The sequence below is a fragment of the Scardinius erythrophthalmus genome (assembly GCF_964197995.2).
Source record: "Scardinius erythrophthalmus genome assembly, chromosome: 22".
In the NCBI taxonomy this organism is placed as follows: domain Eukaryota; kingdom Metazoa; phylum Chordata; class Actinopteri; order Cypriniformes; family Leuciscidae; genus Scardinius; species Scardinius erythrophthalmus.
Genome location: NC_138242.1, coordinates 30,748,871 through 30,776,707, shown reverse-complemented (window position 1 = coordinate 30,776,707; position 27,837 = coordinate 30,748,871). Strand labels below are relative to the sequence as shown.

At 36.5% G+C, this 27,837-nt stretch overlaps 2 gene segments (V, D, J or C); one reads left to right on the top strand and one right to left on the bottom strand.

Moving 5' to 3' along the window:
• Positions 1–27,837, top strand: part of LOC308682903 (Ig kappa chain V region 4135-like) — a 1,009,768-nt gene that overhangs the window by 30,309 nt on the left and 951,622 nt on the right.
• Positions 5,980–11,729, bottom strand: LOC308682854 (Ig lambda-3 chain C region-like). The segment is given in 2 exons: positions 11,681–11,729; positions 5,980–6,296 (listed from the first exon to the last, which is right to left on the bottom strand).

The following is a 27,837-nucleotide window of genomic DNA, read 5'->3' as shown; positions in this document are numbered from 1 at the left end:
AATACAACACTTTTGTGGTCGTCACAACAACATACCGGTAAACAAATCAAAAATATATTTTAATTTAAAAAAAAATCTCTGAAAAAAAAATCTCTCCAAAAAATACATTAATACAAAATTATTACATCGAACAACAAACATAATCTTTAAAAAACAATTTAAATGTCACAACATACTGGTAAATAAATCAAAAATATATATTTTATATATATTATCCCAGTTCAAACCCATGCCCACTTTGCCCATAAATGTACCATGCAGGACCCATATGTGTTCCCAGTTCAAACCCATGGCCACTTTGCCCATAAAAATTCTATGCAGGACCCATATATGTGTTCCCAGATCAAACCCATGCCCACTCGGCCCATAAATAAACCATGCAGGACCCATATATGTGTTCCCAGATCAAACCCATGCCCACTTGGCCCATAAATAAACCATGCAGGACCCATATATGTGTTCCCAGATCAAACCCATGCCCACTTGGCCCATAAATAAACCATGCAGGACCCATATATGTGTTCCCAGTTCAAACCCATGCCCACTTGGCCCATAAATAAACCATGCAGGACCCATATATGTGTTCCCAGTTCAAACCCATGCCCACTTGGCTCATAAAAATTATATGCAGGACCCATATATGTGTTCCCAGATCAAACCCATGCCCACTTGGCCCATAAATAAACCATGCAGGACCCATATATGTGTTCCCAGTTCAAACCCATGCCCACTTGGCTCATAAAAATTATATGCAGGACCCATATATGTGTTCCCAGATCAAACCCATGCCCACTCGGCCCATAAATAAACCATGCAGGACCCATATATGTGTTCCCAGTTCAAACCCATGCCCACTTGGCTCATAAAAATTATATGCAGGACCCATATATGCATTCCCAGTTCAAACCCATGCCCACTCGGCCCATAAATATGCCATTCAAGACCCATATATGTGTTCCCAGATCAAACCCATGCCCACTTGGCCCATAAATATGTCATGCAAGACCCATTTATGTGTTCCCAGTTCAAACCCATGCCCACTTGGCCCATAAAAATTCTATGCAGGACCCATATGTGCATTCCCAGTTCAAACCCATGCCCACTTGGCCCATAAATATGCCATTCAAGACCCATATATGTGTTCCCAGTTCAAACCCATGCCCACTTGGCCCATAAATATGTCATTCTAGACCCATATATGTGTTCCCAGATCAAACCCATGCCCACTTGGCCCATAAATATGTCATGCAAGACCCATATATGTGTTCCCAGTTCAAACCCATGCCCACTTGGCCCATGCTTGTCCCTTATGGGGCCCATGTAATCAGCTCATATGGGCTTCCTATGTGGGACTCGTACTACAAAACCTACATGGGACCCGCTGATTTCACCCAGCCAAAGCCCATGCCCACACAGTACCCATGGAACCCGTAGTTAACCCATCTGGGCCCCACGTGTCATTGCTGGCTGGGGTTTCTCTCAGAATAGAGCAGATGTTCATCGTCCTCTAATGATATTCCTGTAATACCAGAAACACTTCAAATAACTATTAAGCATATACAAATATGTTTTTTTTTTTTTTTTTTGCATTTCGAAATGTAGACTTGGTATTTAATTATTAAAATGTGGTTTTAGGCAGAAATGTAACTATGTGGCTAATTGTATGATCATGTTGTGTGTTGCTGTGTTAAGAGTTTAGAAAAAGTACTTTAAGTATTGGTAAACGCTTGTTAGTAATTGTAAAAAAACTGTAATTCAGTGAATAAGTGGAGCGATACTCAGAGCTGGAGTCGAGTCTCGTGACAGAAGCAGATCCTCCATCATCACACACAGATGTGTTTAACCTGCAGCTTTAGTGCTGGATTTTACAGAGACTCTTTCTGCAAGTTTCATCGTTACGCCAGTAGATGGCGATAAGAGACTTTATGAGAGAGTCAATGAATCATTAACTCAAACGATTCGTTCAAAACACTGATTCATTCAAGAAATACTGTGTGTTTCTCAGAGTCGAGCTGCGGTTGTTTCTACTGTGGCTTCGTCTGGAAATATTTCAGTTGGCCGAACAAAACAAAACTGGCAATATAAATTACCAAAATGTAAATCAGGTTCTAGTCAGAATATGAGTCTGATCTGCTCCACTGGGCTGTGATTAAGACGCGTATTTCAACCGAACCAGGAAAGAAAATGCCTCTGCACTCAGTTGGATAGACCTACAACCAATCAGAGCAACGGAGAAACCACAATGACCACAGGGTTTTCATTGCACCCCATCTTCTTAGCGACCATCGGGGCCAGCTGATAAATTAAACTTTTGCCGAATCCCGTAGGAAGGACGGCAAAAACATCTTTCCGATAGACAAATGCCTTAATCGCGGTTCTCTGTTCCACTTTTAAAATGAATGCGCTGTCGATATCTTCTATAACAGACGCGATGGCGGCGTCTTTGTTGTAAACATATTCAACCCAAGCACTCTTTGGTGACGTGGATGATTACATTACTGTTGATCATCTGTCCATCATCGTATAAAGCCCGCCCTGACAATTTGATTGGTCTGAACAGCTCTGGTTCGAGCTTAATTGCTCCACAACGGATCGAGTCCAGACCAAACTTCCTGACCTCAGATGTCGTGGGCGGGGCGAAGTTCGGCTGGCATCCAGACTATGAAAGCACATTAAACTTAAATCTGTGACTCCTGAAGCGTTTGCATAGAGTGTGTTTTACATGAGCGACACACGCTTCAGTGCTCTGCATGTGTTTATAACTCTGTCAAACATCAAACATGATCAACAACTGTTTTTCACTAGAACTGAACCTTCAACCTACAAAAATGACTTTCATCACCATATTGATCTGGACGCTGGCAGTGTTATGTCGAGGTTTGTGTCAGTCAAGATCACAAACGTTATTCACTCGTTATCTTTATGTGTGTCGTGAAGATATAAGGTTGTAAAAGTGTGTGTGATTTCTAATCTTTCTCTCTTGTCAGAATCTGTTGGGCAGGAGACAGTGACTCAAACTCCCTCAGAGCGGCTCTCTCAAACTGGACAAACAGTCACTGTAACCTGTAAATTTAACAGAGATTCCTGCTGTACTAGTAATGGACAACCCGCTCTGAGCTGGTACTTACAGAAACCTGGAGAAGCTCCAAAACTCCTGATTTATTATACAAGCACCCTCCAGTCAGGAACTCCATCTAGATTCAGTGGCAGTAAATCATCTGGGAGAGATTTCACTCTGACCATCAGTGGAGCACAGCCTGAAGATGCTGGACATTATTACTGTCAGAATGTATTCAGCACAAACAGTGGTTATGTGTTCACACAGTGATAAAGAGTCGTACAAAAACCTCCGTCAGTCAGAGTCACAGTGACTGAACTGAAACTGCAGCTGCTCAAACACTTTCACACACACTTTCTCGCACACACTCAACAGAAACACAAATAGAAACTTCATATCAATTTTGCTGCACTTTATTAATATCACTGAAGATAATAAGAAATTATATTGATCATATTTTTTATGATATCTACTGAATATCTATTCTCGTATGGTTGATTATTTTTTCTTCCTAATCATACACTCATACTGTAAAGTGAATCATAAAGATGTTGTTGCTTGACTAGTTTATTTATCATCTTCCATAAAGCCGCTGTTTAGATCATCATGTACAAGAGTCACAGATGAACTGATTCAGTGAAAGAGAGAAACCGTATTTAACATGATCAGACGCTCCACCGTCCCACAATCAGTCTGTCTGTGATCATTCACTGTTTTCTGGACGCATTAATTATGAATCCACACTGTAAAAAATGATCGTAATTTTAACGGTAAAAGACTGTAAAAATGCTACAGTGAAAAACTGTTAATTGGTTAACAGAAAGTTTCCGTACTATATACGGTAAATAACTGTGATAGATCTAACGGTACATTTAATGTAATTTTTCTGTAAAATACCGTTAAATTTACAGTTTTTGAAAGTGAAAAAGAACAACTCATTGTATAATTTACAGTGAAAAACCGTAAATTGGCATTCCCACAATTCCCTGTGTGACACTTCACATTTGTTTCTTCATAGTTTTTTTTTATTTTTTCTAATCAGTTATGTACATTAGGGTTTTATGTTACATTTAATGTTGTTAAATTAATGTTTATTGCATTTTTTAAATTTCATGTGTTACCATGATGGTGTTTAATGTTTGTGTGAATGACACTATGCAGCTTTTAATTTTCTTGTGGAAGAGCTGCTTGTGATGAGCTTTGATTGATCATGTGACTCTCATCACTGCTGTGATTGGTGGTCATCAGTGTATTACAATGGTACAAAACAGAAATTAATAGTTCAATAGGATGGTAAATTCACATTATATCAGATAATAAAATACGGTTTATTACTGTAAATTTTAAGTTAAGTCTGTAAAACCAATAACGTTGCTACCGTATTTTTGACGGTAAAGTTCTGGCAACCACAGCTGCCGGTTTTTTACCGTAAAAATCACGGTTTAATTTTTTACAGTGCAGCGATGCGTCTGAGTCTCACATGAGCAGAAGACAGATCTCTCACAGCAACACTTCAGTCTCGAGTCAAACACACTTAAAACATTCATAAAGATGTTATTGCTCAACACTGAAATAAAGCGCTTCATTGTGTGGAAACTTCACTGTTATTTTTACAAGATAAAATACTGCAGTTTTACTGAGATCAGTGTTTATTTGGGAGAGACAACATTTAAGGGGTTTTAGGATACAGATGATTTTCTTTCATTTGCATATGAGACTTTGAATGTATCAGATAATATTTTAATATGTGGATTAGTTTACTGAAATTATGAAATATGGAATACATTTCCTAGGTATTTTAGGCGCATTGCACACTTTGTCAAATCTTATAGTAAATCGAATCATTGTGAATGAAAGAAATCTTTCTTGAAAATAATCAAAAACCTATGAATCGTGAATTGAATCAGATCAACATCTACATTTACTCCTCTAGTCCAGTCACACGTGATCTACCAGTGAAGAGTCTCATTACGTTATATAAGTCATACAAGTCATATAATCTACCACTCAAACTTCATAACGGTCTCATCCCTCCATCAGCAGAAGTGAAACTGTTCCAGTTCAGAGCGTTGAACCAGTAAAAGAGTGAAACTGTGAGTTTGAGGTGTAAATCTCATTTGCATTGTCAGGTTTAGTGATTGTGATGGTCTCAGAATAGAGCAGCTCGTCTCCAGTGACCATGTTCAAACCCCAAGAGCTTCATTTCACATTTACTGCTGAATGCAGCTGTTCTCAACTATTACAATTAGGGGTGTAACGAGACCCTTATGTCACCATCCTGAACTCAGAATACCATATTATTGCCATACTCCATCAAAATGGTCAATTTGGTTTAACATTGTGTGTGTAAATGAATAGGCTTGGACTTGGTGCTGATAACCCAATGCAGGACAATAGAGACACCAGAATAACAATATTCATGATTCTGAAGCTGAAAATACTGAATTATTTCAGACGAATATGCTTGATGTCTCTGACTAGATATATCTAAAATAATGTAGGACACTTTTTACTGGTAACATCAGACATTTGGCATTATCAGGACCCACAAATATTCCCCCATTGCATTATTATACTTTATATTTAACATTATATACAGTAGTTTAATGTAGTAGTGACACGAAAACCCTGTACACTTCCTAAACTTTCATTTTGGGTGAACGATACGATACATATTGTCACTATCCACTGTAATTATTGTTCCACCCCTAATTCCAATCAATCAAAAGCCGCTGAAACTTTAGTGCAGGACTTTGAAGGAACGACACACTGATCAATGATGCAGTCCAACACAAATGTGCGCTTGCGTTCAGATGAAGCTTTATTGAATGAACAGCAATGGCAGCACATTGACAGACTGCTTCAGTATTGAGCTGTAAATCACGTGACGCTCAGATACGCTGGTCTTCACTGGAGAAACATCAGCACTCGGAGCTCTTGAGGAACGAGGCCTCGTGAGCAGCTCCGGCATGTGTTCCTCTGCAGACGAAGCGCTCTGCGGCTTCCCAGCGTGCTTTGCTGAGGCTCAGGACGCTGCTGCGACTGTAGAGACCGTCCCGCTCGCTCTCTGCGCTGGTCTGAACCCCCTCGGTGACCTCTGACCCGTCCAGCGTCCAGCTCACCGTCGCCCCCTGTGGAGAGTAAGAGCTGAGCAGGCAGAGCAGAGCGGGGGGGTCTCCAGAGATCAGCAGAGAAGAGGGAGACAGCAGAGACACGGAGGGAGACACGGAGGGACCCGCTGGACACACACACACACACACACACACACACACAGTTAGATGTCAGACATGGTCATGTTGTAGAAATCACAATAATTTTATCTTTATAGAAATCCCACAAAACTGCTTTCATTCATAATCCACAAATATCCTGAATTCAGTTTAAAATATTCTCAGTTAAATCAATATTCACTAGCACTAAAAAATGTATCATGTAATTCTAAATATAAATCAATTCTGTAAAGCAGACATGATATACAGCGAATCTCACAGTAATTTGAAATATAAAATAAATATAATAAAATAATAATATAAAAACTAAAAATATTTTCTGAATAATCATTTCTAATCATTAATTGTATTTAGAAAAATCATAATTATCAGCAAATTTCAGTTCAACTAATGAATTTTTCAAATCATTCAATTTGTCTGATGACGCCTAAAAAAATGAATTTTGAAAAATTCTTAAGACTCTCACAATCATAATTATCAGCAAATTTCATTTCAAATGATGAATTTTTCAAATTAAAAAATATAATTATTTTATCCGTATAATCAAACTTTTGCAAAAAGTATTAGCAGTTACATTTGGACACAATTATGTACTTTAAAAAAAAACTGAATATGACAGAAAATATAACAATATTACAAACTACATTCAATATAATATTACAATAATATTGCAATCAACATATTAAAAAACAAAGAATGTTAGCAATTATAATAAAAAGACAATTTTAAAACAATATGAAATATTCTTTGAAATAAAAAAAAGATAACCGTGATGAAATCTCAGGGAATAAAAGTGTTTTTGTAAAATAACAGACAAATTTAAAGAAATTGTGAAACAATCAAATTTGCCATGAAATATTGCAGTTAATTTTTTTTTTTTTTACTCTTTTTTCATTTTTTTATCTTGTTGTCAAATGCTTGCTAAAATAACCTAAAAACAAAACAAGTAAGTAATAAACAAATCATTTTTAGAGAATTGAAGAGACTTACTGATCGTCAGTTTAGTTCCTCCACCGAAAGTCCACCACAGTGTTTCATTCTAGTGAAAGAGTCGTACAAAAACCTCCATCACACTCAAATGAACACACACACACACACACACACACACACACACACACACACACACACACACACACTGATGTGAGACTCAGATCTTCTCATGATTGATCAAAAAAGAGCCAATAATCTTCATCTAAAAAATAGTCCAAAGAATTAATCTTAAAATAAATACTTGATATTGAATGAAGGCTGAAATCTTTTGTTTCATAATCAGTCCCGAAATACATTCATCACATTTACAAACACATGTGATATAAACTCTGCTAATTCTATTGACCTGCTTTATAATGAAATCTTCAGCCAGATTTAGATGGTCATTCTCTATTGGATGACCTTTGACCTGTTATACAGTATCATGGATGATATAAATCTGCAGCTCAGGTATTAAATTCTCTCAGCATCAAAGTCTGAATGAAACTGATCATTAAAACAGTGTTTAGAGCGAGAAGATCGACCCAAAATAACATGAAGTAAATCATGAGTTTCTGTTTCTGAAAATGATCCACAGAAGTTTATTAGCAAAGACACTAAAAGACAAAACAGTGTTTCTTCTGTCTTCAGGGAAATGATGTGGAGTGTGTTTGCATATTGATCAGATCTTCAGTGTGTGAGAGTGTTTATAGTGCTGTGAGTTTAACACTTCATCACTGACACACACAACAATCTTCATCAACATGACCTTCATCATCATCTTCATCTGGACTCTCACAGCGTTTGCTCAAGGTTTGTGGAGCACAAGTTTGATATTAATTCATTTCTTCAAGTATATTGTCAAAGTTTTGAGTGTATTTTCTTCTTGTTGTGTTTCAGAGTGTATAGGACAGATCACCGTCACTCAGAGTCCCTCAATAACAGCAGAACAACCAGGAGGAACTGTGAAAATCAAATGTAAAACCAGCAGTGATGTGAGGAGATGGGATGATGGGGATGAAGGTTTATTCTGGTACTTACAGAAACCTGGAGAAGCTCCTAAACTCCTGATTCGTTATGTAAAAACCCTCGAGTCAGGAACTCCATCTAGATTCAGTGGCAGTGGATCTAACAGTGATTTCACTCTGACCATCAGTGGAGTCCAGACTGAAGATGCTGGACATTATTACTGTCAGAGTTTCCATTGCAGAACAGATTCTGATAATGATTGTGTGGGCGATCTTACATTCACACAGTGATAAAGAGTCGTACAAAAACCTCCGTCAGTCAGAGTCACAGTGACTGAACTGAAACTGCAGCTGCTCAAAGGAGGATCTGAAATAACATCGTCACACTTGCATCTGAAATAAAACCATATAAATTAATCTGACACTCTTAATAATTATAGAGTTCAGAAAGAGATTTTGTGCTCTTATAGATCAGTGACACATTTGAGATCTGAGTGATTTCAGTTTGCCCTAGTTGCCGCCTTTTATTAATAATAGACTTTAATTTTCATAATAGTCATGATTATTTCATCTGACCATCCTAGCATGTAATTTGTTTACTATTCACTATATTCTGCAGACAGTAATAGTTTTATATTAGCTTGCAGTTTTAATTATAACCTTGATCAACAGTTCAGTTTAGACACGCCTCTCCCTCCTCTGCACCAATCAGACGCCTCTGATAAGAAAGAGTAAGAGAATAATTTAAATTTTTGGTGTTTTTAACTGATTTTTAATTTAACATGTATTCACAAAACTATGAGAAGGTATAAACTGGCAGCTGACGATAACATGACCTGATAAACCTCAGTGTAAACTGATGAATATGAACAAACCTGTTAAAATAGTGAACAACTGGAACAGGATAAACTATTTCAGCAGGAACTTACAGAAACCTGGAGAAACTCCTGAACTCCTGATTTATTACACAAACCTCCTCAACAGTGAAAGTGAGCGAGTTAAACTCATATTTCATCATCAGGAGTGATTGTGTTTCTCAATAGATCAGATGTTCATCGTTTTTAAGAGTTTGATTATCCTCAGAGGTGTCAAAAGTATTCATATTCATTACTCAAGTAGAAGTATAGATACTAGGGTTTAAAAAGACTTCTGTAGAAGTTGAAGTATCAACTCAAGCTTTTTACTCAAGTAAAAGTATAAAAGTACTGGTTTCAAAACTACTTAAAGTATAAAAGTAAAAGTAATGTAAGGAAAAAAAATGCCATTAAGGACAAAAGCTTAGGCCGCGCCACAGGGGCCTATATAGTGCACTACCCCAGCTCCTCAAAAAAACACATTTTTCTAAAGGCCATATTTGACTAATTATATTAAAATGTTGATGTCGAAAATTTTGGGATGATGCACTAGGCTACCTGTTTCAGCCGTATATATGCCCATAGAAAATTAATTTTCTAAATAAATAAGCTAAATAAGCGGAGGAATCAGGAAATTAATAGGATAATGTATTAAGGTTTTTAGTCTATATTGACCTTAACAATACGTAAATGAATTAATTCTGTAATGTTACAAATAACTAATAAAGACATGGTGGCAGTTTAACAGAGACTTAACTTTACTTCGCTCATAGTGCAATGCAATAGTGCAATACTGTCTTGTTCCTTGCTTTTTGAAGAAGCCAAACACATGTCTGCATCTTTCATTTAAGGGATATAGTTCACACAAAAATGAAAATCATTTACTCACCCTCAAACTGTTTCAATCCTGTATGAATTTATTTCTTCTGCTGAACACAAAATAATATATTTTGAAGAATGTCGATAACCAGACAGTGGATGGACCCCATTGACTTCCATAGTAGGAAAAAGAAAAATACTATGGAAGTCAATAGCTACCATCAACTGTCTGGTTATCGACATTCTTCAAAATATCTTCTTTTGTGTTAAGCAGAAGAAAGAAACTGGTTTGAAACACCTCGGGAGTGAGTAAATGATGACAGAATTTTCATTTTTAACTAAGTGAACTAATCATTTAACAGAAATTAACTGTTGGCATATGTTTCACATCAATTCTGTCCAGTTTGTCCTGTTGGACACGACACACAGCAATACTGTCAAGTGTCACTTGTGACCATTGCTCTGAGCCATGTTTTCAGTGTCCTAAGAGCACTGAAACTTCTTTCAGTCCAGCTGATGAGACTGGGATGATTTGATCAACAGGCCTCTCATTTCAACAAGACCAGCCTTCAACAGACCAAGCAATGTTATTTTTTCATGTTTTATGGGGACTTTCCATAGACATAATTATTTTTATACTGTACAAACAATCTGTGTATTCTACCCCCCTATAGACTAACCTTACCTATCACAGAAAACTGTCTGCATTTTTACATTTTCAAAAAACAAAAGTCTAATTTATAAGCTGTTTTCAAAAAAAAAAAAAATCCCCAAAAGGACAAGGATTTCGGATATCGACATCTTTGTGGGGATATTTTGGCCCTATAATGTAGAGTTGCGCACACACACTCTCTCTCTCTCTCTCTCTCTCTCTCTCTCTCTCTCTCTCTCTCTCTCTCTCTCTCTCTCTCTCTCTCTCTCTCACACACACTAACGATTATGTTGTTAGTGTTATGTTACGATTGTCATATTGTAAAAACGTCTGTCCCCAAATCAATATTTGACGCGATTTACCCCGTATTCTTGAGCACAGAACTGTTGATTTCTCCCTCGCTTACCGCATCTAGGTTTCCTTAGGACTCGGAGGAGTTTTGGCGCTTCGCACAACCAAATGTGACTACAGCCTCTCACAAGTTAGAAAGAAAACACAAAGCCAATCAGTTTAGCGATGTGTGTTCAGGAGGCGGGACTCAGATCTATTAACCGTTTGTGTAATTGGCCAATTTTTTTTTTTACCGACGACAAGCCGGAATGAAAACAAGCCGAAATGAACTAGGAGTAACGAGGCTATTTTTAAAATGTAAGGAGTAGAAAGTACAGATAATTGCGTAAAAATGTAAGGAGTAGAAGTAAAAAGTCGTCTGAAAAATAATTACTCCAGTAAAGTATAGATACCCAAAATTTCTACTTAAGTAATGTAACGAAGTATTTGTACTTCGTTACTTGACACCTCTGATTATCCTGTAATACCAGAAACGCTTAAAATAACTATTACGCATAAAAACATGTAGAAAAAATGTTTTCTTTTGCATTTTGAAATGTAGATTTGGTATTTAATGAAAAAAATGTGGTTTTGGGCAGAAAATTAACTAGTTGATAATTGTGTGACGTAGGTGTGTTGCTGTGTTAAGAGTTTAGAAAAAGTACTGTAAGTATTGGTAAACGCTTGTTAGTAATTGTAAAACACTGTAATTCAGTGAATAAGTGGAGCGATACTCAGAGCTGGAGTCGAGTCTCGTGACAGAAGCAGATCCTCCATCATCACACACAGATGTGTTTAACCTGCAGCTTTAGTGCTGGATTTTACAGAGACTCTTTCTGCAAGTTTCATCGTTACACGACAAGAGAGTGATTTGAGTGTAGAGCTGCTCCTTCATATTCAACGACTCTTAAGTCGACTAGAAGAGGTTTAGTCGACCAAAAATTGTATTCGCCGGTTAGTCACAGAAAAAACCAGTGAGGGACAGATCGTTAACGGCGGTTGTTTGTGGTAATTATTACACTATGTCAGGCAGGACATTCATCCATCGACCTTAAATATTTCTTATCATTTGAAACATGTCAGTAGTAGCAATTGTACACGGCTGCTCGCTCTAACTGTAACCTAGATAAATGTGCGCTATTATTAAGCGCATCTCCAGTGTGTGTGTGGCGTGAGGAAGCTGAAGTATAGCGCTTTACTGACATGAGGCGCCGGCACAATTACCTGCATTGTTTCCTGATAACAGCTGAAACAACTTCAAATACTTAATTTTTGGTCATTCAGATAAGATAAAACAACACATCATTTGAAACTAAATTGTCTACTTTTATTTGTGTAAACTCATAATAACAAGAAAATTGAAGGAAACAAACAGGAAGTGTTTTCTGCCGTCTCGTTCTCTGTGAACTGCAGCGTGTCAAAAAAATAAACTCAAACTCAGTGTATACTTGCCTCACAAACATGAGACATATATCTATAGAAAGCTTGAAATGTCAAGCGATTGTCAACCAATTCAAGTGGCAAACAAATATTCTCAGAATATGTAATCCGTATGAAATCCGCACTGTGGAGATCACGAGCATCATCGACTAAATCTCTGCAGCCGACAACACAGAAAACATTATTAATAAACTAGTCAAATGTTTAGACATTCTCCTTGCAGTTTTCTCAGGACACATTCATAATCATTACCTTTGCCGGTGCGCTGTGGCAAGCTTTATGTGTGCGCTAGAGCGCTGATTAGGCGATGTATTATATATTAGCAATTAAAGGCTCATTAAATTGATTTATATGGCTTATTAAAAGACACGAGCGATTAATCGGCTAATGAAATGAACGACTACTAGTCGACTTGAAAAATCTTTAGTCGAGGGAATCTCTACTTGAGAGAGTCAATGGATGCGTCCCGATTCAGAGTCTGGATCCTTCGAAGGTCGTGATGGGCGGACCGAGTGTGACCGAATGTCAAAATTTGAACTGCTTTAAAGTTTTGTTTTATTTTTACATTTGTATCATTAGATATTTGAGTATGTTGAAACCCAATACTTTTAAAAATAGTGAATACGTTTTCACAATACGTTTAAAAGTGTAATTCGGCAAATTCTTTAAAATAAATCACCTTTTTGTCTACTCTTTTCAGACTGTTTTTCGCCTATAGCAGTGAAGTATGATTTCAGATGCAGCCATTAACTTTACCATCCGATTTAAAACACCGATTCATTCAGGAACTATTGTGTTTCTCATTTGGCCGAACAGAAACAGACAAAGGAACAGACAATATAAATGACTAAAATGTAAAATACTCAATAATGGATTCTTGTTCATTAAGCTGTTGTATAAAAGCAGTATCACACTCGCTATCGTCATGCTGGTCTGATATTCGGACTAAACAGCGCTCTTGCTCGTCTGATGTTGCTTTATATCAATAAAGGATCATATTAATCATGAGGCCATTATAACTGTGTCATGAATGTTTTTCTTGACCTCAACTACAGTGGTACAAATTTAATTTGTCATTAAAATGTTATAATGGCTTCATGACAGCCAATGTCAAAACCAACCACATGACAGTTTAATGAAATGTTAACCCATAAAGCTAAGTTTGATAATTAATCTGCTATGTCATGTTTATGACATATTTATGACAATTTATGTTGTCTTATAATGTCAAGTTGTCTCAGGTGTCAAGTCAAGTCAAGTCAAGTTTATTTATATAGCGCTTTTCACAAAACAGATTGTATCAAAGCAGCTTCACAGTATTAAATTAAAATAATACATCAATGTTTGTTTCTAGTGGAAAACGTCCATGTTTGGTAATGCTGATCAATAGTATTGTTGACTGATTAATTAAATGTGAGGACAGTGAAACCAAGGGGGGTTGAAGGACCATTGTATTTCTAAAAAGAACTAGCTCGATCTGGATTTATGTGTGGAAAATTACAGAAGGTATAAAGGACTGTCTGTTTCCTGTGTGATCAGGTCTTTTGCTCCGATCACCGGGTGGCTGCGGTGAATGTGACCAAGCCTCTTAAAGAGAATAAAACTTCTTCTCTTTAATACAATTTGACTCTGAAATGTTTCTTACGCCTTGATGCTGTTTGTTTGTTAATTATTGTTTTTGCCACAACAACTATGACTGGATTATACTTGTAAATAAACTGCATTTGGATCCTCACTCTCTGAATGCTGTGTTTCCACCGTCAAATCATTACAACAGAAACTCACTGACTTCCCCTGCTTTATGAAGATCATCATCACTGAATTACTGACTGAATTTATTAAAGTGAACATGTTTATATCATGTGTGACTCTCAATCAAACTCAGTTATTCAGTGACTGACAGAGACTCGTGTGTGTGATGATCCTCATGTCTGTTCATAAACTGCAGGAACACACATGGATTTAGTGTTTAAAAATTTGGGGATTCATTTCACTCCAACTACAGTAAAAATATTCTCAAAGTCTATATAATCCATTGAATAAAACTATTGTTTTTTAAGAGAACCGACGGCCAGTGCTGCAAAGTTTCTGAAGTGACATTACATATAAATGCTGGATTCACTCCGCATGGACGTGACATGTTACAATAATAACACATTAAAGAAATGTAAAGGTAGACTAATAGATTAATAGAAAAATACTTGTAGCAAAGTAAATTTAATATATATATATATATATATATATATATATATATATATATATATATATATATATATATATATATATATATTCCAATTATTGGTAAAAGTGATGACATGTAAATAATGTTAAATGTCTCACTGTTGCTCAAGTTTAAATCTGCACTTTACTATAGAAAACCTTCAGTGATTTGAGTCTGGATCCGGATCTGCTCACAGCAGAGATTCAGATTAATACTGAAGTTTGTCTTGATGTATTCAGAACTGAATTGAATGATATCATTTTTAACATTTTGACTAGAGAAGATCAAATATTATGAAAAACATTAATTACTCTGTTGTCTGTTCTCACTTCAGTGATTGTGTTTTGTGTCTGTTAATGAGTGACTGTCTTCAGGGAAATGATGTGGAGTGTGTTTGCATATTGATCAGATCTTCAGTGTGTGAGAGTGTTTATAGTGCTGTGAGTTTAACACTTCATCACTGACACACACAACAATCTTCATCAACATGACCTTCATCATCATCTTCATCTGGACTCTCACAGCGTTTGCTCAAGGTTTGTGGAGCACAAGTTTGATATTAATTCATTTCTTCAAGTATATTGTCAAAGTTTTGAGTGTATTTTCTTCTTGTTGTGTTTCAGAGTGTAGAGGACAGATCACCGTCACTCAGAGTCCCTCAATAACAGCAGAACAACCAGGAGGAACTGTGAATATCAAATGTAAAACCAGCAGAGATGTGCATAGTGATTTGTTTGGAGATCGATTAGCCTGGTACTTACAGAAACCTGGAGAAGCTCCTAAACTCCTGATTTATTGGGCCAACACCCTCCAGTCAGGAACTCCATCTAGATTCAGTGGCAGTGGATCTAACAGTGATTTCACTCTGACCATCAGTGGAGTCCAGACTGAAGATGCTGGACATTATTACTGTCAGAGTTTCCATTGCAGAACAGATTCTGATAATGATTGTGTGGGCGATCTTACATTCACACAGTGATAAAGAGTCGTACAAAAACCTCCGTCAGTCAGAGTCACAGTGACTGAACTGAAACTGCAGCTGCTCAAAGGAGGATCTGAAATAACATCGTCACACTTGCATCTGAAATAAAACCATCTAAATTAATCTGACACTCTTAATAATTATAGAGTTCAGAAAGAGATTTTGTGCTCTTATAGATCAGTAACACATTTGAGATCTGAGTGATTTCAGTTTGCTCTATAGTTGCCGCCTTTTATTAATAATAGATCTTAGAGTCCAACACCCCCACAGCTTCAGTCGTTTTCTCTTCATGGGTTAGCCTACGCTTCATTTCATTTGGAAACATTAAGTAGTTTTGATTTACAAGCCGTTTGATGATTACATTATTTTACATTTGAGTGAGCAATCTTCTATTACTTGTTTCAGCTTCTTCTTCTCTTGTGTTTTGATCCGGAGATTCTGTACTAAAAGATGTGTCATAGCGCCCCCTACCGTATACCAGTGAAAACACGGATAGCTGGAAAATTCAGTCAATGGTGGGAAAGAGTAAAGTAGAATTAGAGTAAATTCCTATGTGCACCAGTGGACTAACCTACCCAAAAATTCAGATATGCAGAATTAGAAACATATCTGTTTTATATCATTATTTTAATCAATATTTTCAAACAAAGTTTCATAAGACTGTATATGAAAAACTATGTAAAAAAGTATATTTAATAGGCTACTCGATCAAAAGAGTTAACACAACTACAAGCCAAGTATACTTTGAATAATTAAACTTTTAAGTATATCTCGAACAAAACATTGAGTACAAGTACAGGCCAAATATACTTGGACTTTTCTCTCAGTATAAGTCAAGTACACTTAAGTGTAATTAAGTATATTTCTGAGAAGTACATAAAGTATATTTTTGAGAAGTACATCAAATGTAGACTGAAAGTATACTTTCTTAATTTTAGTTGAAAAGAAGTATACTAATAGAACACTTGAATAAACTTATTTTCCATGCTTATTTTATTTACTCTATAAACTATTCCACCCGAAAGCTTGTTACTATATAAACCTGAACATGTTAGTTTATAAGACAGTGTGTAATATTATGTTTAAAAAAAAAAATTAATAAGCTACTCAATCATAATAATAAACACACGTACAAGCCAAGAAATCTTAGAATACTTAATTATACTTTTAAGTATATCCCGATCAACAAGTAGAGACCAAATATACTTAGACTTTTCTGTCAGTATAAGTCAAGTATACTTAAGTGGATTTTGAAGTATATTTCTGAGAATTACATAAAGTATATTTCTGAGAAGTACATAAAAAGTAGACTGAAAGTATACTTTCTTATTTTTAGTTTAAAAGAAGCATACTAGCCTAATAGCACACATGAATAAACTTCTTTTTCGTAAGGGTACTTCTAATGGGAACTTTGTATAATTATGCCGTGGTTTCACACGTACACTTAGTTAGAATAATGCTCACGCTGTTTAGACTGGTCTAACAACACTCTGTTGGTGGCCATACGTCTGGATTTTAAGCCCCCTGTCCGGCGCAGCCTCAAGCCTGACACTCATTTGTCCTCCTTTTTGGAGTTGCGCTGAATCGGCCTAAAAACCCCAGCTCTAGAATCTTTATTGGGACGCAGCAGCGTAAGATCTCTGGCCAAACAAACGATTGGCTGAAAGCGCTGTCAGAAAAATATCTGATATATCATTGGTTAAGAACATTAACAAGCCTCCACGTCATGGAGTCCACGTGCTGGCTACGTCATATCATAACATTAACATGCCGAAACGTCAGACCTCATTTAATGTAATTCGGAATGGACAAAAGAGCACGAATTTGGCCATGATGTCCCTATAGAGGAGCTGGTGTCGCCTGAGCTGCTGCAGAGGGGGAACTTCTTTAAGAACTGAAATGTATATTTATTTATTTTTGCATTCATTATTTGTTTATGTATTTCTGTTATTTCCAGAAGTCCAGAAATTTTATGTTTTCAGGCACTGCGCACTTTGCAAGACAGGTTCATCTCAGTGGTCAGTTTTTGAAACAATAAAAACTTGAATAAATACAAATACTGTGAACAAACACTTTTTTGCCACTTCTGTTACACATAGGTCTACATTACGATATATCGTAGATCAAATTCTCTGGCAACGAATAGACTATTCCAGAATCAGTGTATCATGATACCATCGATATAATGGACAACATTGTATTGTAGTTGCAAGTACACCATAGTCCTATGCAATTATTCTTGCCTCACTAAATGCCGCAAAGTGTCCTCCTTTTTGGTGTTATGGAAATGGCCACTAAACGCTAAACCCATTATTAACCTCTACAGTTCTGAGTATACATTGACTTTGCCGATGTGTTAGTCGGATCTCTGAAACTTCAGTCGGCGTGCTCCTCTGCTCCTCACAGTAAAACTATTCTCAGCAGATATTCAGGTTTATATACTAAAGTTGGTCTTAGATGTAATCAGAACTGAATTGAATTCTGTCATTTTTACCATTTTGGCTTTTGTAGAAGATCAAATATGAAAACATTTTTTACTCTGTTCTCACTTCAGTGATTGTGTTTTGTGTGTTAATGAGTGACTGTCTTCAGGGAAATGATGTGGAGTGTGTTTGCATATTGATCAGATCTTCAGTGTGTGAGAGTGTTTATAGTGCTGTGAGTTTAACACTTCATCACTGACACACACAACAATCTTCATCAACATGACCTTCATCATCATCTTCATCTGGACTCTCACAGCGTTTGCTCAAGGTTTGTGGAGCACAAGTTTGATATTAATTCATTTCTTCAAGTATATTGTCAAAGTTTTGAGTGTATTTTCTTCTTGTTGTGTTTCAGAGTGTATAGGACAGATCACCGTCACTCAGAGTCCCTCAATAACAGCAGAACAACCAGGAGGAACTGTGAATATCAAATGTAAAACCAGCAGAGATGTGTTCAATGATGATTTCTTAGCCTGGTACTTACAGAAACCTGGAGAAGCTCCTAAACTCCTGATTTATAGAGCAAACCGCCTCCAGTCAGGAACTCCATCTAGATTCAGTGGCAGTGGATCTTACAGTGATTTCACTCTGACCATCAGTGGAGTCCAGACTGAAGATGCTGGACATTATTACTGTCAGAGTTTCCATTGCAGAACAGATTCTGATAATGATTGTGTGGGCGATCTTACATTCACACAGTGATAAAGAGTCGTACAAAAACCTCCGTCAGTCAGAGTCACAGTGACTGAACTGAAACTGCAGCTGCTCAAAGAAGGATCTGAAATAACATCGTCACACTTGCATCTGAAATAAAACCATCTAAATTAATCTTTTTATTAGATTATAGAGGTCAGAAATAAAAGCATACGTTGAGAGAAACAACTAGACAAAGTCCACCAGTGTCCCTGCCCTTACAGAACAAAAATATATGGGAATATACTGCAAAATATAATGCGATATATTACATAATACATTTCCATATATGGGAAACTAGTGCTTATATTTTTCAATATACTGCAATATACGCATTGACCATGGCTATATATTAATAAATATAAAATATTATTAATTGTTGTGCACATATATTGAACATGCATGTTCCCATACAAATGTAAATGTATGTTCACACACACACACACACACACACAAACACATTCACGGAATGAGTTACAACAGATTTCTAGTTCAGTATTTCTGAATATAAAATTACATACATTATGGTATATTACATATTTTTCAATATATAAAAAGCGGCAATTCCTTATGTATTATTAAATATATTGTTATATATTAACACAATATATTATTCTGTATATTTTCAAATTTACTGTTAAACCATTTAATATATTGATCATTCATATATGGGAAATATATTTTCTTTACATAAGGGTGAGTCTCAGTGATATTTGTTTTAAATTTCCTCATATTCATATCTTTAGGGAGAATAAAAATATGGTGTTAACTGACCGACTGACTGATCTCAGCACAGCTTTGAGACTTTGTGCTCTTCTAGATCAGTGATATGACTGAGATCTATATCAGCCGTTCGCCATATTGGATCTGTCAAATACAGTCAAGAGCAAGTTAACTGTCGACTGCATCTGAAGCCTTTTAATAAAGTTTCATGAGAACTAGTGAATATAATCACTGTGGGACGTCGATTAAAAAGCACAACGTTCCATTAGTTGCTTTTATTTGAGACTCAACATGTGGATCAAGATGTGGTTATACTGTAAGAAACAACTACAATACTGACAAATTACAAGTATAAGAACATCAAACACTGATCAATCTCTTTATAAACTACAGGCAGGTTCTGCTCCTTATCAATCAGTCAGTACAGTATCAGCTTACACTGTATAAACACACACAGTCCTGTATGAACACACACCAGTGAAGGCCAGCGCTGCTCTTAGACCTCGACTCTCATCCTGATGATCCAGCAGTTCATCCGCTCAAAGAAGAGGATCTGACAGATAATGAAGATAATCACTGACCTCTACTGGCTCATTCCCTTCAGAACAACCTTATTCACATGCATGAAGATCTATATCGGCAGTAGATATTAGCTCATATTTTCACAGCATTTAGTTGATCATTAATAAGATAATTCTGCATATGGATATTGCTTATTGAGTTATATAAACACAAAGCAGCGCATTCTCACCACAATGCATTGATATTTTTGATGAAAATGCATTGATTTGTTAGTGTCAGTGATGAACAGAGTCATGATATTGCAAACTGGTATTTCTTACCATATTATTGTAATGTATTATCTTAATTATAAACACTGGTTTCAGTGAATAACACTTATTTATGCATTGATCAATAAGGCGGATACATATCTAAGCCTCTCCCTCCTACTGAGCGCTGTAATTATTACTTTATTTATGGATTTATATATTTTTAAAAAAATCAGAATAGAGGACTATTCACAATCACAAATGGACTCAAACACATGAAGTTATTCTTTTATTTCAAACTATGTTGATTGAATTGTAATAAAATTATGACTGAATGATAAAGCACACGTACAGTTGTGTATGAAACACACAAAGCAGAGCCGACGACAGATCAGAAAAAAGATGAAGAACAGTCCAAAAGAAATATATATTCAAGCCTGTTTCCACCTTAGATTAATAATAATAATAATATTTACCAGTTATTTTTAAAATGATTTGATGATTACTGCCGACATCCAGTTTGCTGCTGAGAGTGAATCACAGAGAAACAAACTATTATTGAGTGTTTGATGAGGGAAAATGAACTTCTGAACATTGTCATATTCCTCATTTCTGCTCTTCTGTCGTGACTGAGACTCATTTGAGAGGAAACGGCTTTGAATTTGTGTCCCACCCCTGAGACTGAAGCTCAATATCAGCGTCTGTCAGTCAGACTGTTCATCCAACATCTCTGTCCTTCAGTTTCACTCATTCCCAGTAAAGATGAGGACACACACACTGATCTTCTGCTCTCTGCTGCTGCTCCTCAACGGTGACACTCACTTTCACTGCATTTACTACTTGTTTTAGCAAAGATCATTCATTTATTCTGCTGATTTTCTTCTTGTTGTGTTTCAGAGTGTAGAGGACAGATCACCGTCACTCAGAGTCCCTCAATAACAGCAGAACAACCAGGAGGAACTGTGAATATCAAATGTAAAACCAGCAGTGATGTGCAGAGATGGAGTAGTGGGCTTGAAGGTTTATTCTGGTACTTACAGAAACCTGGAGAAGCTCCTAAACTCCTGATTCGTTATGCAAAGCACCTCGAGTCAGGAACTCCATCTAGATTCAGTGGCAGTGGATCTAACAGTGATTTCACTCTGACCATCAGTGGAGTCCAGACTGAAGATGCTGGACATTATTACTGTCAGAGTTTCCATTGCAGAACAAATTCTGCTAATAGTTGTGAGGGTGATTATGTGTTCACACAGTGATAAAGAGTCGTACAAAAACCTCCGTCAGTCAGAGTCACAGTGACTGAACTGAAACTGCAGCTGCTCAAAGGAGGATCTGAAATAATCGTCACACTTACATCTGAAATAAAACCATCTAAATTAATCTGACACTCTTAATAATTATAGAGTTCAGAAAGAGATTTTGTGCTCTTATAGATCAGAGACACATTTGAGATCTGAGTGATTTGAGATCTGAGATCCTAGTTGCCTCCTTTTATTAATAATAGACTTTAATTTTCATAATATTCATGATTATTTCATTTGACCATCCTAACATGTAATTTGTTTACTACACACTGTATTCTGCAGACAGTAATAGTTTTATATTAGCTTGCTGTTTTAATTATAACCTTGATCAACAGTTCAGTTTAGACACGCCTCTCCCTCCTCTGCACCAATCAGACGCCTCTGCACTCTAAAAAATGCTGGGTTGTTTTAACCCAATGTTGGGTCAAATATGGACTAACCCAACGTTGGGTTAAAAAATGCAGTTTAAAAATGGACAAATTGCATTTTGGACAAAATCAAAAATGGACAAAAATGCAATTAAAAAATGGACAAATTGCATTGGTTACATTAAAAATGTAACCCAACAGCTGGGTTTGTCCATTTTTAAATTGCATTTTAAACCCAACGTTGGGTTAGTCCATATTTGACCCAACATTGGGTTAAAACAACCCAGCATTTTTTAGAGTGTGATAAGAAAGAGATACGAATTTTTATTTGTGCTTTTAACTTAATTTTTATTTAAAAACTTATTCTCAAAACTATGAGACGATTATTGTAGGTAATTGAAGATTACTGTAATTCGGTGAATAAGTGGAGCGATACTCAGAGCTGGAGTCGAGTCTCGTGACAGAAGCAGATCCTCCATCATCACACACAGATGTGTTTAACCTGCAGCTTTAGTGCTGGATTTTACAGAGACTCTTTCTGCAAGTTTCATCGTTACGCGACGAGAGACTGAATTGAGTGTAGAGCTGCTCCTTCATATTCAACTACTCTTTAGTCGACTAGAAGAGGCTTAGTCAACCAAAAAGTTTATTCATCAGTTAGTCGCAGGAAAAATAAACTTGTGTCGAAGTCACTCAGTCTGTGATGGACAGATCGTTACCGGCGGTTCTCTGTAGTTTGCCGGTGCGCTGTGGCAAGCTTTATGTGTGCGCTTGAGCTCTGATTAGCCGATGTATTATATATAGGAAATTAAAGGCTTATTATTATGATTTATATGGCTTATTAATATACATGTGCGATTAGTCGACTAATAGCTTAAATGAACAACTACTATGTCAATGGCTGCGTCCCAATTGACCCTTCTAAGGGAGTTTGATTGACAGGCGATCTGACCAATCATAATCCGCCATCCGCCATTTTGTCCGACAAAGCAGTCAGGAGAGTTAGTAGATCACGTTGGAGGATTTAAACTTGAGAAACGAAGTGTACTGACGTCTTTCCGCTGTTAAAACAACATTCCTTCTGATGTTTATTCATGTTTATTTGATGCTATAAATGAACTAGAAGGAAGAGATGATCGGTTCATGAGCAGCTTTAACTGAGGCTCTACAGCGATCTGTCAGACACATTAAAGAGACACAAAACGGTATTTATTGTTTAAATGTCTTTAAAAAATGACAAAATTTTAAAGGTGGGACTTTGTTTCATATCAAAAGTACCCTGGTCTGTCCTGTCTGTCAGTGTGTTGTCAGTTTCTTTGCTCCGCGATGTGTGTTTCACTGCGTGAGAACGTGTGTGTGGCGTGAGAGCGGCGTCGCTTATCGGACATAGCAACAGTAACTAAAGGGGGCAGGTCTTTGTGAACGGTCAATTCAGAGTCTGGATCCTTCGAAGGCCGTGAAGGTCGGACTGAGTGTTAAATGGGAAATGTGAGTGTTGTTTCACGGGAAATGAAGACGCATCTGAAGGAGCCTTTGAATTGAGACAGACTTCATCGATCCGCTGTGACGCAATCGGCCTTCGAAGGATGAAGTCCCTGAATCTGTAGAAAAAGCTGAAAGAAGCGCTGAAATCACAAACTCTCTCGAGTAGATACTTATTTTGATTTTAGTACTTCACAGCCGCTAAAAAAATCAGTTCTATATAGTATAAATGAGTGCAGGGATTAAAGTGAAAAAAATTCTTATGACTGAAAAAAATTTTTAGGCCAAGTCATATTCCTTTAACTTTTTAAATAATCGAGACCAATAGCGTTTTAAGGGAAGACGTTTTAAACCGCTTTAATATTGCCAGTAGGCGTATTTTAAAAGCTATTTTAATTTATGAAAACCAGGCAGGGAGCATAATATGTAGAGCACGAATGGCAACATTGTGACTAGCTTCTGATTGATGGCGACCTAGCACTTTTTTGCCATTATTGCCATATTGAAGTCTCCTGTGACATACTGTGCAAAGACACGTACCTGGATGTTTGATTTTTTTAGTCCACGAACTAAAAGGCTTGCCATTCTCCCCCCATTTCGCTAAGCCAAGCCCATCTCCATTAATTTTTTACACCTAGGCTATATTTGCCTATAAATACATACATACATATATACACGTATATATAGGCAAATTATAACACGTTTACACAAAATTTGTTAACACACACAAGCACTTTTCCCCTTACTACCATAAATTGTAAGAATATGACTAATAGTAAAGAGACTAATAAACAAACATTAGGCCTATGCTAAAGCTATTAAATAGCAGTCCCAAACTAGTTTTTGTAAATACAATGTTGGTATGAGCCACTACAGTCATTTAAAAATATTAAAAATAAAACAAAGAAAAATAGTGGCATTTTGGGGTTAATATGGAAACGACAGTTACCATGGTGAATACACAATACTAACAAGAACTGTTAATGAAACATGGAAACTGCTTCTGGTGAATAGAATGAAAATCAACCCTGCATTACTTTTATTTCGTGTAATTTACAACGTAACGGCGTTGCATGCTCGTAGATTATTTTGCACTTTATATACAGTGAGGCGATACAGCGCGCGCCGCCACATTTGCACGTGCAATTGAAGAGTGTTCACTACGAGAACAGGATAACGGCTGACAGGACTATTCACCTTATTCCGGAAGTAGCACTGGGTGGCGCCATCCGCGTAATCTCACTTCCTGGTTTAGCTACTTAGCGCTTTGTTTGCCCTGGTCCAATCTGTTATCTGTCTTGATATAAGTAGATAGACTATAATATTATAGCCAAATGCGTTGGCCTATGGTTATTAACAACTGCTGCAACGTACTAAAGTACATTTCACTTGAAGCTTTTGAAACAATGCCACAATCAAATTATTTAATAGTGTCTTTCTAATAGCTATTACTTAGTTATGAAGATGTGCACAAACACTACTACATGTAAAGTTTGAAACATTATTACACCACAGTTTGTTTGCTTAATCACCAGATACATTTGCAGTGTATAGCCAACAGATGAGAAAAAAATAGCCACGAACTGGTGTAGAAAGAAAGTAGAGCCTCAACTAGATGAACAAGAGGGTAACGTTAGCTTAGCTAACTGCTAACCTGTTAGCTGCAATTTCTTATGGTTTGATCTCTAACACAAATAATGGCTGTAAAATAAATCCAGCGACTGAATTCTAGAGGACCATAGCTTTCAAACAAGGTATAGCATGTGTATGTGTCCTGTAGTGAGACCATTACAACATTAGATGTTTGTGGCTAATGTAGGCTAAACACTACACATCGGCCGGGCTGCGATCAGACAGGCAGACGGGTCATATAAACACCTAAACGTCGTTTAAAAATTACCCCGAGAAACAGTGCATTGCTGTGCTGTTGGTACACACGTACATAGCACATTTGGCACAAATTAGCTTATCTTATGTGACATTTTATCAGTGAGACTTCTCTGCAGTTCTCCTCGAAATTGAATGAGGGTCCGCTAAACCGGAAGTTGGTTTACAACGGAAGTACTGGACAGAAGTAAAAGTGGGCGGGGAGGAATAAGGTGAATACGTCATAACTGTTTCGAAACACTTCGACCTAATTTTATATACACAAATGCATATAAATCTAAAAACTCTACTGCATGTAAGACTCTATCATGGTGTAAAACACTTAAGCTAATGTAATATTCTTTGTTGATTTGTCTTGTAACCCTCATTATTGTCTATTACTGTACATTACTGTTCTGTATTTTTGTTTAAGTTTTTGTTACTGTTGCATAATAAAATATAAAATAATAATAATAAAAAAAAAAACACTTCAAAATCCCTGTCAACCCATGAATCATGAGGAGGCACTGAGAACCAATGTGGGTTTTTACCTGATATCTGATCAGTTTTCTACATTTGCAGTAGGGATTGGTGATACCACTTATTTTGTTTTCGACACGATACCGATACTTTCAAGGCCAGTATCGCCGATACCGATACCAATACGATACCTCTAAAGTGAACTTTTAAATTTGAAAATTTCTTAAATTATTGAATTACTAAGATTAAAATGGGTAATGACACCCACTTAACATTATATTTGAAAGACATGTTAACATTCAATACGCCTTAATTGGAATGTATTAGATTATAATTTTATTTACACATGGTTAAAATGTTTACTTCTACAAAAATCTCTAAAATATCATAGACCTGTTTGAACTATGGTCACTGTAATGTTAATTGTCATAATAAGGGACTTCCAGTGATAGGCTGTTGCACCAATAAAATGCAACCTTTTTATTCTGACAGTGTATGATTTATATTAAAATGATAGTTCTCTATCATAGCGAAAGACTCTATCAACTGTGAACGTATGTTTTTCAAGTCAGCTATCTCCCTTGAGTATGTTGCACTAAAAGTCGTTTTGTCTCAGCAAATGTCATTCACCATTATAGGCTTTTATAGACCCCCAACTGCCAATGACACATTTTATACAGAATTGTCTGACATTCTCAAAGAATGTGACCACAATAAAGAAATTATTCTCATGGGGGATTTTAATCTTAATTGGGAAGATAAGTCAAAGAGGAGAAAGTTAAAAGTAATTACAGATAAATTCCATTTAGAACAGTTGATAAATGGCCCAACCAGAATTACAAAACGTTCAAGTACACAACTTGATCTTTTTTTTTGTAATAAACCTGAAAGGATAACAAAAAGTTACAATCTTATCACTGGTTTATCTGACCATAACTTAACTTTGGTGGCAAGGAAATTAACCCAAAATAGATTTAAGAATAATACATCATTACGCAACAAAAACGTTTTCTGTATACCTAAATGCAAGCAGGACACATTTGACACTGAGATACATAACTTGGACTGGGGAGATATTTTATCTTCTGAAAATCTGGAGTACAGCTGTCAGTTATTTACATCAAAGATCAATGTTGTCAGAGATAAACTCACTGTTAAAATTAAGAGAAAAAACAGAAACAAGGTTAACCTGCCTTGGTTCAGTGAAAATTTATGGAAACTGATGAAGAGTAGAGATGCTGCTTTAAAAAAGTCCATCAAGACCAAAAGGGATGCAGACATTTTGGTTTACAAAGGCTTGAGGAACAAAGTGGTTAATGAACTAAGATTAGCCAAGTCACAATTTTTTCTTAAACTCTTGAAAGATGCTAACGGTAACAGCAGCCAAATATGGAAAAGTATCAATAGTTTAATAGGGAGAGCTCACCATCATACAGAGGATTTTCGGCTTACAGTTCAAAACGAGATAATAGATGATGACACAAAAATTGCCTTTGCTTTTAATTCTTTTTTTATTGAATCTGTTCAGGAATTAGGAAATCATTTTAAACCTAGGGAACAATGTATTAGCTTTGGTATTGTAGGAGAGGGTTTTGACTTAGTTACAGTCACTGAAGAGGAAATAAATAAAGTGATTTGCTCCCTAAGAAACTCAAAAAGCAAAGATGCTTCTCATCAGGACACAATGTTTATCAAAAAACACTCAGCTACTCTAACCTCCCCTATTGCCCATCTAGTAAACCTCTCAATTACTCACAGTTTTTTTCCTACAGACTGGAAAAACGCTATTGTAAGTCCTATTTTTAAGTCTGGCGACCGTCACGTAGTCAGTAACTACAGACCCATAAGTTTATTACCAGTAATCTCCAAGGTTGCTGAAAAAGTGGTCATAAACCAACTTACAGATCACATTAACAGCTGTAACCCTGGTCTAAACCCAGTCCAGTTTGGATTCAGAAAACTTCACTCTACAGAAACAGCAGTTCTACATCTAACAGAGCGAATCAGATCTGGTCTTGACAAAGGAGGAGTTGTTGGAGCTGTGTTTTTGGACTTAAGTAAAGCCTTTGACACAGTTAATCACAATGTCCTTTTGTCTAAACTCACTAGCTTCAACCTTTCGTCCAATACACTTGCATGGAT